The sequence below is a fragment of the Peromyscus maniculatus genome, chromosome 2 (genome assembly GCF_049852395.1).
Source record: "Peromyscus maniculatus bairdii isolate BWxNUB_F1_BW_parent chromosome 2, HU_Pman_BW_mat_3.1, whole genome shotgun sequence".
In the NCBI taxonomy this organism is placed as follows: Eukaryota; Metazoa; Chordata; class Mammalia; order Rodentia; family Cricetidae; genus Peromyscus; species Peromyscus maniculatus.
The window spans coordinates 130868274-130880671 of NC_134853.1; positions in this window are offsets into that span (position 1 = coordinate 130868274).

A 12398-nucleotide genomic window follows, 5' to 3' on the forward strand; every position below is an offset into this window, starting at 1 on the left:
CTGAGGTGCCCGGGAGCTGCGGATCGCGCCTGTGCCAGGACCCTGGAGGGACCCAGACAGGAAGCTGCGGGTGGCCCCTGGGACAGGCGCGGGGGTGGGGTCGCGTCTGGAAACTTCGGAAGAGGCTCCGCGAGGGCAGGATGAGCGTGCTGACCTCGCGCCCAGGCCCCGAGTCGCCTGGCCAGGCGCAGGTTCCCGCCCCGCACGCAGAGCCTCGGGCTCTTCCTCCGCAGGTGTCCGCACCAAAGGCCGAGCCTCGGGATCGTCCCCCGCGGGTGTCCGCACCGCGGGCTGCGCCTCTGTTCCCCACCTCCCCACCCCGCAGGTTCTGGGCCGGCCTCGGGCTCTTCCCGGCACTCTTGGCTTTGGCTTTAGAGGCCAGGGCGCTGGACGCCGCGGCTTGGAGGCGGCCTTCGACACTTCTCCTGCCAGGGCCTGCGGCCTGGGAGTTATTGGGAAGCGTGGGATGCCACTTTCTCCCGAGGCGTGCACTCTGAGTGGAAGCGAGGACGCCCCTTCGGGCAGAGCCACCGAGCACCCCTTTTGTGAAGTAGCTGCCCCATCTTCGACCTCCACATCCCTCCCTCCTGCTCTCCCGCAGGGTCACTCCTCCACTCCAGGAAATAGGGTGCCCCCTCCCTCAGACTGGGCCCGGAGACATCCCAAGGTAAACTTCTGGGGCAGGCTCGAGTTCCGCCAGGCGGTGAAACTTAATAGCAGGACAAGAAAACGGTTTAATAAAGAAGGGCTTTAATAGGGAACTAATTTGATTGAGTTGCCTAATTCCACTTTAATTGGAAAGGGGGTTTGGCTGTTTGGTTATAAAGTGTGAGGGTGACGATGAGATGGAAGGAGGGGGGGGGTGAGAGAAGAAAGATGCGGGCAAGAAAGGGATGAGTCCGGAGAAAGAAGGAAGGTGGAGGGGTTAAGTGAAAGGGGGAAGTTAGGAAAATAGAGGACCGGGGAACCGAGTGCGCAGGAGCTCCCAGCAAACCCCGGCCGCTGTCCGCTCAAGCCTTCCATCCTCTGCCACTCCAGCTTTCCCAAGGCCTCCAGGCCTAGTGCTCTCAGCCCGGCAGCTCCCACCGCCACCCCAGGTTTCTGCCGAGACCGCAGGGCAGCCGGAAGGAGAAGCTAAGATCTGCAGGCTCCCTGGGTTTCAGGAGCGACCTACACTAGGTCCCCTGAAGCGCCTGGATTGCTGCCGGAGTTTAGGTCAAATTCAAGCAGGGAAGCTCCAGTTCATTCCCAAGAATAATTGGGCCTCGAGAGTTTCGAGATGGTTATTTTTAGTTCGCCCTCAGTGAAGTTCGCCCTAATGCCCTATTTTACGAAGGAGGAAACATGTCATGAAGACTAGTGTCAGGATCTCCCCTCCACGATCCCCGTGGGTCTGCTTTTCTCTTAGATCTTTGCACACAGCTGGCTTTGCTGGCACACGGTGGAGGAGGGGGGATGCAGGAACATCCTTTCGAGGCTTGTCCGGAAGACACAGGTAGCGGTTTCCCTAAGCTGGGCCCGCCAGCACCCAGCTAGAGCTCAGGAATGGGTCGCTAGCAGAGGGAATCCGAGCAGTGGGTACTGAAAACTCCCTGATGTGGCTCATCTTAGAGGCTCAGGCCCGGTCCTGAAACCCAGAGCAGTCAATCACAGCCTGGCAAAGTCCTGCTAAGGTGGTTGTGTCTCTGACCCACAACTCAACCTACTGCGCAGTCTGGAAGAGCAATATCGAGACTCATGATGAAAGGCCTGGAGGAACCCAGTTCAGAGCCTAGGTTACTCCCACTGGGGTGTCTCCTGGCAGAGGAATGGGCGGCTGGGGCAAGCCAGTGACCAGGCTCCTTGCTCTTTCTAGTGTCTGCAGCTGGGATGCACCAGGACGCGGGTCCCTAGGCCCTGTTTGAGAGCCAGCACCAACATAGGAGAAAGCGCGTTGGACTCCCTTTCCTGATTTCGGTTGTCCACGTCTATTCTCAAATTCTCAGGAAGCCAGTTGGAACCGGCTCTGGCCTGGGCACTAGGAAGACTCAGACCCCTGCCACTGCGGCTAGCTCAGGCTGGTGGGGAGACAGCTTCTGGGAAATCGCAGTTTTAAAATTCTCATCTTCTTCCTCCTCCACTACCGCTCACTACTCAGTGCCTAATGTTTGCCCCAGGCAGCTGAGAAGGTGTCAAGAGCTGGCATCCAAGGTCAACCACCGGCTAGAGTTATTCAACACCCATACAAAGTATGCACTCTAGCTGTATGCTAGATCCAGTTACAGGACCCAGTTTACAAAGTGTATGTCTGAGACCATCGGGTTGGTGATGAAGCTGCACTTGTAACTGAAACCATGAGGAGAGTCACTTCACTCTGCTGAGAGGCCTCAGGGAGGCTGCCCCAGGGAGGCAAGAGAGGCCAGGTGCTTAACCTGGCTGCCACCTCTATTAAGTGGTGAGAATGGTATAGTCTGTTTCGCTGGGCACTGTGAGGAGTAAATAATGTGTAAAAAGCTCTTAGCTTGGTGCTTGTTCACTATTATGATTCTCATATCCTTTGGTGTGGGTATTGTCAAATTTAAAAGAAAACCAGCTCCTCAGAAGGACTGGACGACAGGAGAAAGCTGCACTCCTAAGTCCTGAGTGTCCTGTATTATGGAAGACACTTTGCCCAGATCCACCGGGACCCTGGGCACACCAGAGTGGGTGATTCTGGAACCAGCTCTAAGGGGAGATGAACCTGGACACGGCACCACTAGGCATCAGTGTAACCTGGTTAGAAGTTGGTGAAGGACTCAGGACTAGGCAGAGGGTCTATAGAGACTAAACAGAGGTCGAATAATAGGGCACCAGTGAGTCTCTGCCTGAGGAGTCCGAGGATGTGGGTTTTAGAGCGAGGGCCAGAGAGCTGTGGGCGGCAGAGAGGGAGAGGCATGTGCGTTTGGTAGATTCTCTGGAGAATGGACAAACTGAGGAGAAGACATGAAAACTGATAGTGCTAAAAAATGCTCCATGGGAGTAGGAAGGTGGCTGCTGAGGAACAGCTTTCCCGGCTGGTCCCAGCTTGAGGTGTGTGTGTGTGGGGGGGGGGGGTGGGGGGGGGGACACGCTACCTGGAGGATTCCCAGGTGTGTGGGCAGGGAAGGGCAGTTAGTGCTATGAGCCCCTCAAGCAGAGGCAAGATTGGATGGTGAGAGGAAATGTTTGTTGTTCTACATACAGTCTGAAAGACTTGCAGATTATCTGGGGGTGGGAAGGTAGAGAAAGTCAACGAGGGGCTGGACTGAAGCAGGGGCTGGGAGGAGGAAGAGGCCGAGACTCCCTCGAGAAATATTCTATCGGAGGCTATGGGTGTGGGGTAGATGTGGAGGTACCACCTCTCGCTATTTCTGTTCATGCCAAGAGAAATGGCCTCTTACAATCATTCTCCTGGTGCTTTGTACCCTATGGAGGCCACCCTTCTGGGAGGACCCTGGGAAGCCCTCCCTGGACTTACGGGGGAGCTGCTCATATGCATGGAAACTCCTGTTCAACCCTCTGACCTGTACTTACTCTGATCCTTTCACACCAGCTGCTCTTCTCTCCTCCCTCCTTGTCCCTGGGCCTCTGCACCCCAGACACTCCAAGCTCCTCAGACTCACCCAACACATGGCCCACTACCCATTTTTGTACCCAGAAGTCCCTCTGCTTGGAAAGCCCTTCTGAGTACCCCTTATTCTAAGGACTTCCCTCAACCCCTCTGAGCCTCAGTTTCTCAGGGAGATTTATGATGACACTAATAATGCTTAAGCCTTGGGGCTCCTCACCCAGGCAGGTCCCTCTCAGTGTCTTAGCTGTACATGTGCCAAATGACTTCTGTTTCCCTGAGCTTATATTCCCACCAAAAAGTATATCAATCACTGCCCAATTTAGTGCAGCTAGGAAGACCTGCTCCTGTCTTTTCCTTTGTTGTGTAGTAAATGTCCCCAAATTTAATAGCTTAAAACAAGAAACATCTTATCACCTTAGGATTCTGTGGGTATGGAATTTGGTCCAGTCATGGCTAGGGCATTTTTTGCTCCATGTGTTGTAGATTGACATATTCTGGTGGCGTTAGGCTGGTGGGTGTGTTGCTCTGGATGCTCTGAGACAGTGACAGTCATTGTCTGATGTCACGGTATGGATGGCGGGAAGGCTGTGGCTGGGCACCAGTATATAGTCCTTTGCTCAGGGTGGCCTCAGGGTGTCTGTCGGACCTCTCGTGGTTCTAAGGCTGTGTGGCCATTTATAACCTAACATTTACAGGTCAGAAACTATGATAAGATTGTTATCTGCGAGTGACGTATCACCAAGGTCACACTGAGTTAAAATGATTTAGTCTTTCTTTTCCCTTTTCTCCTCCTCCTCCTTTGTGAAATTGTAAAACTAAATGTCCCAGGTGCATTTTAGGAACACGAGCCAGCTGCTCACATGCTGTCAGCTGAGCGGTTCTCTGTACATTTCAGATAAGCTATACTCCAGGGTATCGGGCAGCCTTTCCAAATGAAGAGAGGAAGGCTTGTCATGGCTGCCAGTGGCTCCAGGCTTATGTTCACTTTCCGTTACATATTTAAATAAACCATCTTAGAGCTGACTCATTGTGAATACTTTGTCCCCTATCTTCTCCAGGACCAGTTTCATGACTGCAAGTTTGGGGCTAATCCATGGTCTCACCTCTGAAGAGGGACAGTTTGCTCTAACCAAACCACAGAAGCCAATATTTAGGATAAATGGTTCTCCAGAAGAAAACCGGCTGCCTTTGGAGGAGCAGGTTGGGGTGTCTATAGCTATTACATGGACCAGCACTGCCAGAGCTCAGGTACCCAGGCTTCTGCAGGGGAGGGAGCCTGCTGGAAACCCACGCCTTGAGGACTACTGAACATCTGCTCATTCCAGCCCTAAATTCCAGTCCTTGTTTTAGCACAGTGTTTTCAATCTTCCTAATGCTGCAGACCCTTTAATACAGTTCTTCATGTTGTGGTGACCCCCCCACCATAAAATTACTTTGTTGCTACTTCATGACTGTAATTTTGTTACTGTTATGAATTATAATGTAAATATCTGATATGCAGGATATCTGATATATGACCCCCATGAAAGGGTAAACAGTTTCTGTTCCTTGCTTTTTGTTTGTTTTTGTTTTTGTTTGAGACAGGGTTTTTCTGTGTAACAGCCCTAGCTAGCTGTCCTGGAACTTGCTGTGAAGACCAGGCTGGGCTTGAACTCACAGAAATCACCTGCCTCTGCTTCCCAGTGCTAGGATTAAAGGTGTGTGCCACCACAACCCTGGCTTAGGGTGAGAGTCTTTGTTGTTTGGTTTCATTGTTTGGTTTTTCAAGACAAGTTCTCTCTATGTAGCCTTTGCTGTCCTTGAACTCACTCTGTAGACCAGGCTGGCCTCGAACTCACAGAGATCACCTGCCTCTGCCTCCCAGTGCTGGGATTAAAGGTGTGTGTCACCGCCACCCCACAGGGTGAAAGTTTTATAAAGGTGTCACTTGCCTTCTCTTGCTCTCCACTGAGGGATGAGGAGATGCCCTGAACTGTCTCTGACTCAACACCCTCCTCATGGTGAGCTGTTAGAGACCACATTGAGTGAGAGTTCACTAGCTTTTGCCTAAGAACCTCAATACATCTGGGCTTTTCTGATGACGTGTGCACCATCATGCCTGGCCTGTTTTTACATATCTCATCTCAAAATTTGCTGAAATATATACAATAAATGTTAATAAAGTCGTGTGATAGAATTTATTGTTTTCTTTTCTCTATTTTCTCTTATACTTGAAATTTTCATGAGAAGTTTTTGAAATTTAAAAACAAGTCAGAAAACCCTCCTACCTGCTTCCCGAATCTTCCTGCCTCCCTCATCTGACCTTATACTCCCACTCTCAGTATTTTCTTTTCTGTTTTCATATCAAATATGTTCTTCTCCCATCTCCTCTTTTAAAGCCTCTTTCCCTACCACCTCATTATCCCTTTTCTAGTTTCCTGGTCTCTACCCACACTAACTCCCACTTAAATATAAGTATACTCACTTAATAATTAGAAACTGGGATTCACGTAAGAGAGAGAACCCATATCTATTTCTCTGAGCCATGATATTTTACTTAACGTATTTTTCAGTTCCATCCATTTGCCTGCAAATTTTGTAATTTCCTGTCCTCTTCTTTCCTACTTTCCTTCCTCCCTTCCTTCCTTCCGTTCTTTCTTTCTTCTGAGGCACAGTTTCTCTGTGTGGCCCTGGCTGTCCTGGAACTCACTCTGTAGACCAGGCTGGCCTCAAACTCACAGAGATCCACGTTTAATTCCAGCACTCGGGATTAAAAGTGGCCATACATCCTATCACACCCAATTTATGGTGTGCTAGGGATGGAAACTAGGGCTTCTTGCATACTAGGCAAGCAATGTGTGTACTGTGAGCTACCTCCCCAGCCTTTCTCTATGCCATCTTTAACTATAGTTAGTTGAAGGAAAGGGAACTCTGGGCTTAATTGCCAGTAAATATTTAGAGTGAAGATAGTGTAAGGATGTTGCTTCTGACCATTCTTTTTCCCCCTTTCCCCCTCTTTTTTTTAAGAAATTTTTTTTCATTAATTTTACACACCAATCAAAGATCCCCCTCTTCCCTCTTCCTGCCCCCCTAGTCTCCCTCTCTCAACGCACCCCCATTCCCACCCACAAGAAGGGAAGGCCTCCCATGGGGAGACACTTCCAGTAGAGGCAAGTCCAAGCCCTTCCCCCGCCTCAAGGTTCCACAAGGTGTCCCATCATAGGTAGTGGGCTCCAAAAAGCCCACTCATGCACCAGGGATGGATTCTGATCCTACCGCCAGGGGGACCCCCAAGCAGATCAAGCTACATAATTGTCTTACCATGCAGAGGGCCTAGTCCAGTCCCATGTAGGCTCCACAGCCATTGATCCAACTTTCATGAGTTCCCTCTAGTTTGGTTTGGTCATCCCTGCATGTTTCCCCATCATTATCCTGATGCACTTGCTCATAGAATCCCTTTTCTCTCTCTTTGACTGGGCTCCTGGAGCTCTGCCTGGTGACTGGCTGTGGATCTCTGCATCTGCTTCCATCAGTCATTGGAGAAAAGTTCTGTGACGACAGTTAGGGTATTCACCGGTCTGATCTCTGGGGCAAGCCAATTCAGTTCAGGCACCCTCTCCATTATTGCTAGTAGTCCAGGCTGGGGTCATCCTTGGGGATTCCTGGCAACTTTCCTAGCACCAGGTTTCTCTAGAAAATATCATCCTGAGTGAGGTGATCCAAACTCAGAGAAGGACAAACATGGCATGTGTCCACTCATAAGTGCATATTAGATATAAAGCAAAGAATAATCAGGCAACAACCCACAACTCCAGAGAAGCTAACTAACAGGGAAGATCCCAAGAGGGTCCATGGACCACCCTGGGAAGGGGAAATAGATGAGATCTCCATGAGTAAACTGGGGGTGAGGGATGGGCAATGGAGGGTAGGGGATAGGGAATGAGAACATGAAGGAATGTGATGGTTGAGTTGGAACAGGGAGGGAAGGGGAAAACAATGAAAGAGATACCATGATAGAGAGAGATATCATGGGGATAGAGAAATGTATACCTATTTTCATTACTCAGTCACCAGCTGATAGGCAGCCAGGCTGATTCTATTTCCCAGTGACGGATGGCATAAACATGTGCAAGGACACCTGGGTAGGAAATAGAGTCTTTTGCATAATTAGGACTTGTGACTCTGCTTTCAGTTTCTTAAGATGCTTCCACACTGACTTCCACACTGACAACACCAGTTTACACCTCCACTAACACTGGATGAAAGTTGTCATCATTTGATAGCTCCATGATAGCCATTCCCACTGGAGTGAGCTGGAATCTCAAAATAGTTTTAAAAATAATTATTTTTATTTATGTGTGTGAGTGCTTGCTTACGTACATGTCTATGCAACAAGTGCATGCAAAGGCCCGAAGAGGCACTAGAACTCCTGTGAGCTGCCAGGTGGAATGCTGAGAACCAAACCTTGGCCCTCTGCAAGCCTAGCAAGTGCTCTTGACTGCTAAGCCATCTCTCCAGCTCCTCAAAATTGTTGTAATTTACATTTCCCTGATACTAAAGAATGGTCAACACTTTAAAATATTTATTAACCATTTGTGTTTCTTCCTTTGAGAACTGTTTGTTCAGTACGTTGGCCAGCTCGTTTATTGATTGGCAGGTTGTAGTTTAGGCTATGTGTATGTGTGTGTTTAATTTTTTAGTCAAAAATATAAAACATATTGTAGCTATGAACTGAACTACTGGTCTGAGCTATAGCTGGCCAGGATTTTCTCCCATTCTGTAGGTTGTCTATTCACTTTGTTGATAGTTTCTTTTGCTATATAGAAGCTTTTAAATTTCATTTTAATTTAATTTCAAAAGAGCTCCCATTTGTTAATTGTTGGGGCTATTTCTTGTGTTATTGGGATTCTATTCAGAAAATTCTTGCTATACTAAATCCTGATGTGTTTTTCTTATAATTTCCTTCAGCAGTTTCAACATTTCAGGTTTTACATTAAGGTCTTTGATTTCTTTTAAATCCTGTTTGAATTAATTTTTATGCAAGGTGAAAGATATGGATCTAATTTCATCCTTCTATAGGTGGATATCCAATTTCACCAGCACCATCATTGTAGAGGTTGTTTTTTTTCTAGTGTATATTTTTGGCACATTTTAAAAAATAAGGCATCCAGAGCTGTGTGGGTTTATTTCTGGATTGCCTATTATGTTCCATTGGTTCACATTTCTGTTCTGTGCCAGTAACATGTTGTCTTTGTTGCTGTGACTCTGTAGCACAGTTTGAGTCCAGATGATGTAACATTTTCAGTTATGTATCTTTTTGCTTAGTATCATGTTGGCTTTCTGTGGCCTTTTGCGATTCCATACAAATTTTAGGAGTTTTAAAAACAGTTCTGTGAAGAATATTATTGGAATTTTGATGGAGGTTGAATTCAATGTATATACTGCTTTTGGTAGTATAGCTACCTTAATATTAATTCTGCCTGTCCAGGAGCATGGAAAGTCTTTCCATCACATAGTGTCTTCTATGGTTTCTTTTTATTGGTGTCTTAACGTTTTAAACTGTTGCGAATGGGAGATTTTCTTAATTTCCTTCCTTGAAAGTTTGCTATCGGTGTCTATAAAGGCACTCACTTTGCATGTTGGTTTTGTATCCTGCAGGTTTCCTGAAGGTGTTTATCAGATCAGAAAGTTTTCTAGTGGAGCCTGTAGGGTCTTGTAAATGCAGAATTATGTCATGTGCAAATAGAAAAAGTTTCCATTCTTTCCTTTCAATCTGTATCCCTTTAACATCTTCTCTTATCTTATTGTGATAGCCAAGACTTTGAGCCTGACATTGAATAAAAGTGAAGGGAGTGAACACCCCAGTCTCATTCCAGACTTTGGAGAAAATGCTTTCAAAATTCCCCAATTTATTATAACGTTGACTATTATAGGTTTGTTCTATATAGCCCTCATTATATTGAAGTATGCTCTATCTCTTCCTACTTTCTTTAGGACTTTCATCATGAAGATGTGTTGAACTTTGTCAAAAGCTTTTCCTACATCTATCAAAATGATATGATTTCTGTATTTAAGTCTTGTTATTATGGTGTCTTAAATATATTGATTTGAGCCAGGTGGTGGTGGAGCATGCACACCTTTAATCCCAGCACTCGGGAGGCATAGCCAGGCCGATCTCTGTGAGTTTGAGGCCAGCCTGGGCTACAGAGCGAGATCCAGGACAGGCTCCAAAACTACACAGAGAAACCCTGTCTCAATATATTTACATATATTTGTATATGTTGAACAAACTTTGTATGTCTGGCATGAAACCAGTTTGGAGATGATATGTAGTTTCTTAATGTGATCCTGAATTTAGTTTGTATTTTGTTGAGAATTTTTGGGTTTATATTTCATTAGGGATATTGGTCTGTAGTTTTTTCTTATCTTCTCCTTATCTAGTTTTGGTGTCAGGGTTATACGTTTTCACAGAATAAGTTTGATTATGTTTCTCGCCTTTCTATTTTCTGGGACATTTAGAGAAGTGTTAGTATTGGATCTTCTTTGACATCTTGGTAGAACTAGCAATGAATCTGCTGCTGAGATTTTTTTTTTTTCATGGAGAGACTTAATTGCTGCCTCTGTCACATCCCTTGTCGCAGATCTCTTTAAACTCTTTATGTCTTTTTGCTTTGAATGCATTTAGGAATTTATCCATTCCCATCCCCCAGCCCCCAGATTTTCCAGCTTTTGGAATGAAAGTTTCCAGAGCATTCTCTGATATCTTTTGGGTTTTAATGGTTTCTGTTGTAGTAATTCTGTTTTCATCCCTAATTTTATTAATTTGGGTTTCCTTTTGATTTTGTTAATTTGGCTAGGGCTTTGTCAATCATGTTAATATTTTTAAAGAGCAAATTCTTCACTTACATCTATACTTGGTTCTTTTAGTCTCTACTTAATTGACTTCTGACCTAATCTTTATAGTTTGGACTCTGCTGTGGATATTGCTCTGTATGCTCTGAATGTGTTGCTCTGATTAGTTAATAAATAAAGTGCTAATTGGCCAGTTGCCAGGCAGGAAATATAGGTGGGGCAAGCAGAGAGGAGAACTCTGGGAATAGGAAGGCTGAGTCAGGAGTCGCCAGCTGCCGCTGCGATGAGAAGCAAGATGTAAAGATATTGGTAAGCCACGGGCCATGTGGCAAGGTATAGATTTATAAAATGGGTTTATTTAAGATGTAAGATCTAGCTAGCAAGAAGCCTGAGCCACTAGGCCATACAGTTGTAATTAATATTAGCCTCTGTGTGTTTACTTGGGTACAAGTGGCCTCAGGGCCACAGGAGCTGAGCAGCAGGATCAGAAAAAACTTCCAGAGCATTCTCTGATATCTTTTGGGTTTTAATGGTTTCTGTTGTAGTAATTCTGTTTTCATCCCTAATTTTATTAATTTGGGTTTCCTTTTGATTTTGTTAATTTGGCTAGGGATTTGTCAATCATGTTAATACAGGACTCAGTCTTCTGGGCTCCACATCTTTCCAGCTCTGCCATTTACAACACAGACAGCTTTTATGGCAGCCTCTGGCCAGATATTCTGTACACCTGCCACTGTCCTTGGTGGCCATTTCATGGTCTGTTGTCTCCAATATACCAAGGTCCCTACCCAAACTGAAGGAGCACTTTTACCAATAGCCTCTTCAGGGACTCTGATCTTGCTACATGGTTCCATGTGTCAACTTATCTCATGACCCCTTTGATCCTGGGGCCTCCGTTGCCGCCGAGGCTGCACTTTCACTAATGGCCTCTGTCTTAGTCAGGGTTATTGCTGCCGTGATGAAGCCATGACCAAAAGCAAGTTGGGGAGAAACGTTTTATTACAATTTCTCTTCCATACTATAATTTATCATGGAAGGCCATCAGGACAGGGACTCAAACAGGGCAGGAACCTGGAGGCAGGAGCTGATGCAGAGGCAGTGGAGGAGTGCTGCTTACTGGCTTGCACCCCATGGTTTATTCTTCCGCTTTCTTACAGAATCCAGGACCACCAACCCAGGGTAGCCCCACCCACAATGGGCTGGGCCATCACACATCAATCACTAATTAAGAAAGTGCCCCAAGGGCTTGCCTGCAGCCTGATTTTATGGAGGCATTTTCTCAATTGAAGTTTCCTCTTTTCGGATGACTCTAGCTTATGTCAAGTTGACATTAAAACTGGCTGGGAAAGCTGCCTGACCTCAGTGCAGAGACTCCAACCCTGACATATGACAAGCCTCAGCTGCTCTCTATGACTGCTTCAAAATCAGGAATGTGTGGAAGACTTTTATACACTATTAAGTTCATCTAACCCCTTGGTCCCCTGGACCAACAGATTCTATGTGCTTATCCTTAGGACAATAGTAGTCCACATAGAAAGTTCCAGAAAAGCAAGGGCTACATAATAGAGATATCCTGTCTCAAATCCTCCCATTTTTTTTATTTGAAACTTTTTCATACAGCATATTTTGATCATACTCTTTCCTCTCCCCTAACTCCTCCCAGACCCCCACCCCGACCCCAACAGTCACCAACTTCGTGCACTCACACATACTCTCTCTCTCTCTTAAGAGGAAAAAAAAAAAAAGACAGGAAGACCAACAAAAAAAACAAAACAAACAAAAATCCTTCAAAAGTCAAAACAGACAAACTCAAAAGAAAAAATAAAATGAAAAAGACAAAAAAAAAAACCACAAACAAACAAACAAAAAACAACCAAAACAAGGCAAAAAGCACACAAAAAACCATGAGTATTATCTGTGCTGCTAACTAGTCCTGGGCATGGCACCTTTCCTGCAGGTACCAATTGTGAGTAGCTTCTTGGTTAGGGATGGAGCTTTG